The 7989-nt window shown below is 38.9% G+C and overlaps 1 pseudogene; it reads right to left on the bottom strand.

The window, feature by feature from the left end:
- Nucleotides 1–6652: 6652 nt before the first annotated feature.
- LOC116480829 (probable ribosome biogenesis protein RLP24) lies at nucleotides 6653–7141 on the bottom strand (annotated as a pseudogene).
- Between the last annotated feature and the right edge of the window lie 848 nt (nucleotides 7142–7989).

Raw genomic sequence — 7989 nt, 5'->3', positions numbered from 1 at the left:
TCACTGAGCTCGGCCGTTAAACTCCTCTTGACTGTGACATTTTCTCGAACTTTCCTTGTTTTTGATGGCCTTGACAGTTTTGAGGAGTACTGGTCAGGTATTTTGGAGACTGTTCCTCCATTTGGTTTTGTCTTAAGTTTTTCTCATGATTAAACATGGTTTATGGGTTTGGGGGGAGAAAGGCCATAGAGTTACAGTGCCACTTTTATCACATCATCCCGTCGTCATGACTTGTCACTGTGGATGTTAACCTTGATTCACTGGTTGAGGTAGTGTTTTACATATTTCTCTACTGTAAAACTACTTTTTTCCCTCCTTTACACAATTGGCTCTGGAAGGAAGTTACCATGTGCAGGCCATATTTAAGGAGGGAGGAGTTATGCTCTATCTCTTTGAGAAAGGGATATCAATAAGTTATTTGGCATTCTTTTGCACAAGAGATTTGTTTTCCTCATATTTATTCTATATTCAATTATTTATTTATATGATTATCGACTCATGGATATTTATAGTATGCTTTGGGTTATAATCTAATACAATGATATCCATTTTGTTGTCAAATTATTCCAGGCTGGGCCTTTAGAAGCTCTTTCTGTTGGCTCCTGTGTCCTTTTGACATATAATCCTTGTTTTGTTTTTTGAGCAATTCCTTAATTTCTGGTGCTACAAGATGCTCCAGGTTCATATTTTATACTTCTTGTCCCAGCCCTAGAATCAGCCATTTATCCAAGGGAGCACTAGTTCCTTTTATAGAGAATTATAACAGAATGTTTTATATTTTAAATCAGGTCTAAACCTTGATTTTTTCTCACTAACTTTGGGCAGAGAAATTACATTTGATTTACATGGCTTATTAAGACTCACAAAACTTTGGGCCAAATGCCAAAGGTTTAGACCTAGCTAAAACCATGAAGTAAGGTCAAGTGTGTGTTCAGCCCCCAAGCTTCATTCCTCTTTTCCCAATATGGTGTCTCAGTCCTCCCCACACCTTGTCTTTAAAGTCCTTTTCCTAAGAAATCCCTAATTCCACTTCCATAATCAAGACACTCTCCCAAGCATAACATTCTGCCCCCTTTCTCATTCCTACTCACACAAAAGCCGTGAGACTGTCTACCTTCCCATCTGCTATCCCTCAGAGCACTGGAAGCCCTTATGTGTATGCCCAAGAAACACATTGCACACCTAAGTTTAGACAGTGAGGCTGATAAGGAGAAAAAATGATTTGAGAGTCAAAGAATCTTAAAACATAATTTACAGTAGGCTGGGCATGGTGGCTCACGCCTGTATTCCCAGCACTTTGGGAGGCCGAGGCAGGTGGGTCACAAGGTCAGGAGATTGAGACCATCCTGGCTAACACAGTGAAACCCTGTCTGTACTAAAAATACAAAAAATTAGCCAGGCTTGGCGGCGGGCACCTGTAGTCCCAGCTCCTGGGGAGGCTGAGGCAGGAGAATGGCGTGAACCCGGGAAGCGGAGCTTGCAGTGAGCTGAGATCACGCTGCTGCACTCCAGCCTGGGTGACAGAGCGAGGCACTGTCTCAAACAAAACAAAACAAAACAAAACAAAACAAAACAAAACAAAACAAAACAAAACCATAACATACAGTATTCACTTTCTATCCACTGGGCCAGTCCTGGCATCTGGTGAGGGTAGCCCTCAGTGCCCCATCATCTTGAGAATTCAAAACTAGTTTTCAGGGAAATAAGGTATTCCCAGGTTTCACATACAGTTCTGGAATTTATACCATTCTGATTATGTGTTGGTACCATTAACAGTGTCAGCAACCATTTATTTATTTACTAAGTACCACCCACTGAATTGGTTGCCATACTGGAACAAATTGTGAACTTCCCCAAATTGTCTTTGCCCAGCTTTCTTCCTGGGTATTTGGTTGCTCACTCAAAAGAGGATCCAGCCTCATCTCTTGACACAGCCAGGTATCAATCTCCCCTGGGGTAAGGCTGAGTTCTGATATGGCTGTGGCAGCCCCAGTGGCAAGACCCAACCTCATCAGATCCATGGAGGTGCTGGTTTCTCACACCACTTTCAGGTTCAGAAGGTTCATGACAGGATATGGGATCTGCCTTCCCCAGTAACAGCCCAGAAGGACCTGGTGACACAACTAAAAGTGCACAGGAGTTAATGCGGATTGAAGATTTACTAATACGAGGCAGAAAACCACAGAGAGCCAGTAGATAAATCCCTCTTCCTTCCTTCCCTTGATGGACCATTCTGCCCACGTGCAGGTGCCCTGTACAACCAGTTGTTTTCTCCTCAAGCTATGGCCACATTGATTACACACCATCTATATTTTCTTTCCCTCCTTCTTTTCCCCATTTATCCTTTTTCTTTACTTTCTCTGTCCTGGGATTGTATCCTCCAATAAATTGTTAGTATACAAGCTTGTCTCAGGCTCTAATTCATAGGGAATCTGGGCTAAGTAGCCTATATATTATTCTTTCTCATCATCATGTCCACCCTGGAAAGATAGTATTATTATCTTCATTCTACAGTGAGGAAACAGCCTCAGAGAGGTGTGCTTGCCCAAATTCACACAACCCGCAAGCAAAGAGTTGGAATGTGAATCTAGGTCTTTTTGACTCTAAAGACTGTACTCCTAACCACCATGGTATATACTGTCTCTTGCCATGTGTTTTGGAAACAGGCTTTTAGCCTAGTAAAGTGTTCACAGAAGGCTGGTACCCAAGGAGTTAAATGGCCTTATAATAGATAAAATTTCTAAGCACTTACAATGTACCTGGAATTCTTTAAAAACCTCTGTGTGTATTAACTCATTGAATCTTCACACAAATCTTACGAAGGAACTATTATTATACCTGCTTTACATATGAGGCACAGAGAGGTTTTATAACTTGCCAAGGGTCTCTCAGCTACTGTATGGCGTGACCATGGCCGGGCTTAGTCAGTCAGTCTGCGGAGGTCATGCTCTCATATGCTTCTCCAGAAAGAGTGAAGGGAATCATCATGGCACAAGAACAGCAACCCACCAGCAGCACCCTTGTTTGCATCTCTGGGCATTCCAGGGAGTAGGACACATAGCACTGACAAGTGCCCTGTAGATCAGCCCCTGGGTGGATTAGTACAAGCTGTACCTGGAATTAAGTGTTTCTGGTGTGTCTGCCACAGATAAAAGAAGGTTTGGGGTTAAAAAGGAATTTCAGAAGAAGAGGCATTATATTTTTTTAAAGGTTGGAGGTAAATTCATGGTACACATGAGGTTGGCTTGTGTAAATCATTTGAAGACAGTAAACTGTGCTAAAAGGAACTATGGAATAACAGGATAAACATGTAAGAGCAGCATTAAGGGTGAACTTGTGGAGAGTTAATCCTAACTGTAGGGGATTCTGAACTTCAACTTGATTTTTAAAAATAATTACCGGGAAACGCTTCTATAAGCGAAGTTATGGAATCCAAAAGATTCTTCAACATGAGAAAGTCTGCAGTTATACAGGGTCATAGACTGTAGAGCTGGAAGAGACCATGGAACTGTCTTATAGAAGGCTGTATAGACAGTAAGTAGTTAAGGGTTCATGCTTTGGAATGGAGTCAGAGAGCCTGCATTTGATTCGTGATCCCACAATTTTAGCTCTATGAACCTGCCCAAACAATTCATCTCCCTCAGTCTTTTATTCTTTTTCTATATAAATGATTTAATTATAGGTATTACATAAGTATAGGGTGACATGAGAGTTAATTAAGCTAATGTATATGATGTGCTTAATGTCTACCATAAAGTAGTCCATAAATGTTAACTATTATTATCTAGCCATCAATGAAGTATATGAAGCCTGTAGAGGTCATGTGATTTTTCCAAGCAACTGGTTAATATTCAGGACCTTGACTCTGGGTTTCCATTTCTAGACTGTGGGATATACAAAGATTTGTTAAAACAAAGTCCCTAAACTTAAGGAGCTAGAGAATGAGTATGGTATACAAGAAAGAGTACAGACTTTTGTGATAAAAACTAGGTTAAAACTCTGGACTTGTTCCCTGTCGCTATCTTATCTGTGCCAGGTATTTGGATTGTTTGTAGTTTCAGCTTCTTCCTTGACAAAATCAATTTATGATGTTACTGTATATCTCATGTACCTATTTAACAATAAATTGAGGGGCTTTACGTAGTAAGGCCTAAAGCATAGGATGAAAGAGAAAGGGGAAGCAATAAATTATCAGTATCTTACAGGTATCAATGAGACATTCATTGTTCCATCATTAATCTTGCATTGATCTATGCTGGCAGGGCCTTCCTAAATAATGCATATGGCCTGGTTCAACTCATCCAGTGTGGCCAGTCATGCCCAAGGTCATTGCAGTTGGAAAGAAACTAAATTGCTGGTGTCTTCTAAGACCTTTGGGATATTATTAAAGACAGAAATTTTAAAATTGAAGTTTTTTTTTAATTACGAAAAACTTTACACATATGCCAAAATAGAGGGCCTTGAATTCATCATTCAGATACAACAATCATAAATTTTTGTTTCACCTGTACTCCCACTATACTAGATTAAATCCCAGATCATATATAATAACACTGAATTTTAGTGGTGTTCAGAAAACAGGGTTGATATCGTTTGGCTGTGTCTCCACCCGAATCTCACCTTGAATTGTAATAATCCCCACATGTCAAGGATGGGGCCAGGTGGAAGATAATTGAATCATGGGGTGGTTCCCCCCATACTGTTCTTGTGGTAGTGAATAAGTCTCACGAGATCTGATGGTTTTATAAATGGGAGTTCCCCTGTACAAGCTTTCTTGACTGCCACCATGTAAGACGTGACTTTGCTCCTCCAGCACCATGATTGTGAGGCCTCCCTAGCCATGTGGAACTGTGAGTAAATTAAACCTCTTTCCTTTATAAATTACCCAGTCTCGGGTATGTCTTTATTAGCAGCATGAGAATAGACTAACACAAGGGTTCAGGTGCAGCATTCCATACCTCCCTCCTGGTACCAGGCCAGGGAGTTTCCCCAGTTGTACAACCCAAGGGATGGTAATGGTTAAATTGTTGATCGCCTCTGAGAAGCTCCTTCTTCTCTGGTCCCTTCAGAACCAAAGTCTACCTCTCCTTCAGTGCTGTAATCGAGGTTTTCATGACACTCTGAGGCACAGTAATTTTTCTGAAACTCTCTAGGATCCATGTCTACTTCCTTATGTACCCAAAGCATTCACTCTTTCCAACTCAAACCTGGGAACTGGGATATAGGGTTCCTCTCTTGGATAGCTGTCTAGGTCACTGCTCTCCCTGCTTCTCTCCTGGCCTTCTTTCTTCCCCCTTTCCCTTTTAAAGAGTGGATGAGTGGAAAGAGGGGTTGTTAATGAAGGGAAGACCTGCTCTATTTCATGAAGCCTGTCCCAAATATCCTATCAATCCTGCAGTTCACAGAATTTCTAGTCTATCAGGAGAATCTCCTCAGCTATTTTCTCCTTTTGGATCTATCATATCTTTCCCCAGTGGCAAGGAGTTCAGGACCTATTATCTCTGCCAATGGAGTGGGAAATATGAGGAGAAAGGAAAAAATGAATATTTCAAAAATGTTGTCCTGCCAAAGATGGGTTTAAAATTCTGTGACAGAAAGAAAGCCAGCGTAGCAATGTTCAGAGCCCTGCAAGATACAGGTGGTAATACAGGGACATGTAGTCTGAAGCAGATAGACCTAGATTGTAATCTTTTTTTACAATTCAAGGTATTTTTGTGTCACTCCCTTAGTTTTCTCATCTATATAATGGGGATGCTAACACCTACTTAAATATGTGATTTTTTTTTTTTACTTTGAAAATGGTTTTATTTTACCTGCAAATAATGAACAGATGTTCTACGCATAAATTCTACTTCCCAAAAAACAATTAGAAGCTTTTTAAAAGAAAACCACACAATACATTTTAAAAGGCACTGGGATTCCTCTGCTTCTCGGTCATTGCTAGGCTAGAAAAATGAAGTCTGTTTTACCAGGAATCACAAGTTAGAACTGAGTATTCTCCGAAGTGGAAATTATAGGGTATAGTGCCATTTCAGGCAGAGGCTATTCAGCTCTCATTTACAATATCCACCATTACCTATCAGAACGGCTAAACCAGGTAACCAGGTCAAAACAGTCCAGTATAATTAGGCCCCATCAAACGATGCCATTATGCTGTTCTAAGATGCTAATAAACCAAAACAGGAAATATTGAAGTCAAAATAAAAGATATTCAACTCTGTCATACAAATCGTTGGTTCCTTGTTGTATCCCGATTCCATAACAATAAATGAAATATTTTACTGCAAAGAATATTTTATTTTATATCTCGCTAGCCATGAATTTTTGTCATTAGTTACCATATAAATGCTGCCTTGTGACATTATCCAAATGGCTGACCATTTTACGCCCACAATTCACTTTTATAGTTATAAACAGAATTTTCATGATTTACATAACTATATCTATCAGTGAAGATTTAACATGGAGATGCAATCTAACATTTATAATAACTGATGTTTTGTAGACAGTAATGTAGGAAATATATATTTTAATTACTTTTCATTTAAGTGACCTTATGTAAAAAAAAAATAATAATAATAATAATTTAGCAGTTCCAAATCTCCAAAGGACATTTTCAAGTGTACATGTAGAAATAGTTACAGTGAGGTTTTTAAGAAGCATCTTTCATGTCCGCATCCTGTTATCATTGCTGTACCATCTTCTCTTCCAGCTGCTTTCTTCGCCTGCCAGAGGGGCTTCAATAAGATGGATGTTTTGCTTTACTTCTTTGATATATCCTGAACTTTCTGTCGCTCTGTTTTTCTTCAATCTGTTCATTGTAAAGTTAGCTTGGCGTTTGTTTGATCTCTTCAACTCTCTTCATTGCATCAATAGTTTTATTCCATAGCTCTCACTGGTATTTGATAGGTTCATTTCTACATTTTTCATATTTAAATGAATTATTCACAGTAAGCTTTTCACCAGCTGCTTTCTGGAATGCTTTAGTCCACATGACCTTGCGAGAATTGCACTTCTTTTTAAAGTTTTAATGACATTTAGATTTACAAAATCTGAACACCTTGCAATCGTTGTGGACGAACATCATGCCGTGGCCAGGGTGAATGGGCCCCAAATAGAAATAACACTTCTCCATACACATGTTGAACCTGCATGGATCCCCACTGACCAAACACCAAGCTTGAGAGGTGGGACATGTGTGACTTTTTAGGAGACAAAATGATGTGCTAATCTCAGTGCTTGTTACACCTAAATAACATTAGGTATTATTATTATTGCTATCACTCATTTTCTTATTGAAAATGAGAATGAATTCTCACTAATGTCATAAGGGAATATTTCTTAGGGAGGGTGGACTCAAATTGGGTCTTGAAGCGTATGTACATCTTCTGTAGGTAAGTATGGGGGTATATTGCAGTGACAGCATTCTGGGTAAAAAAAATATGTTCCACAAGGACAATAACCAAATATCTTTCTTTTATCACACAAAGCTATCAGCTACTAAAAATATCAACTAAAGAATGAGTTTTTTTTTTCATATAACTAGATCCCCCACTTATTACAAACAAAATACATGGTTTCCAGAAAATATTTAGAAAACTTAGACAAATTAAATGAAGAAAATTAAAACTACTCAAAATGTCATCTTCAAGATACAATTGTTACTAAAATTTTAAATTTTTAATTGTGGCAAAACATACATAACATAAAATTTACCACCTTAACCATTTTAAGGGTGCAGTTTAGCAGCGTTAAGTACATTTGTATTGTTCTGCACACAATCTCTAAAAACTCTTTTCATCTTGCAAAATTGAAATTCTGTACCATTGAACAACAACTCTCCACTCCGCAGTCCCTCCAGCCCCTGGCAATCACCATTCTACTTCCTGTATCTGTGATTTTGATGATTCTAGGTACTTTGTATAAGTGGCCTCATATGGTATTTGTGTTTTTGTGACTGGCATATTTCACTTACAATTGATTTCTTAC

This window comes from Hylobates moloch, unplaced genomic scaffold (assembly GCF_009828535.3).
Source record: "Hylobates moloch isolate HMO894 unplaced genomic scaffold, HMol_V3 SCAFFOLD_13, whole genome shotgun sequence".
Taxonomy (NCBI): domain Eukaryota; kingdom Metazoa; phylum Chordata; class Mammalia; order Primates; family Hylobatidae; genus Hylobates; species Hylobates moloch.
This window is presented reverse-complemented; position numbering and strand designations above follow the sequence as displayed.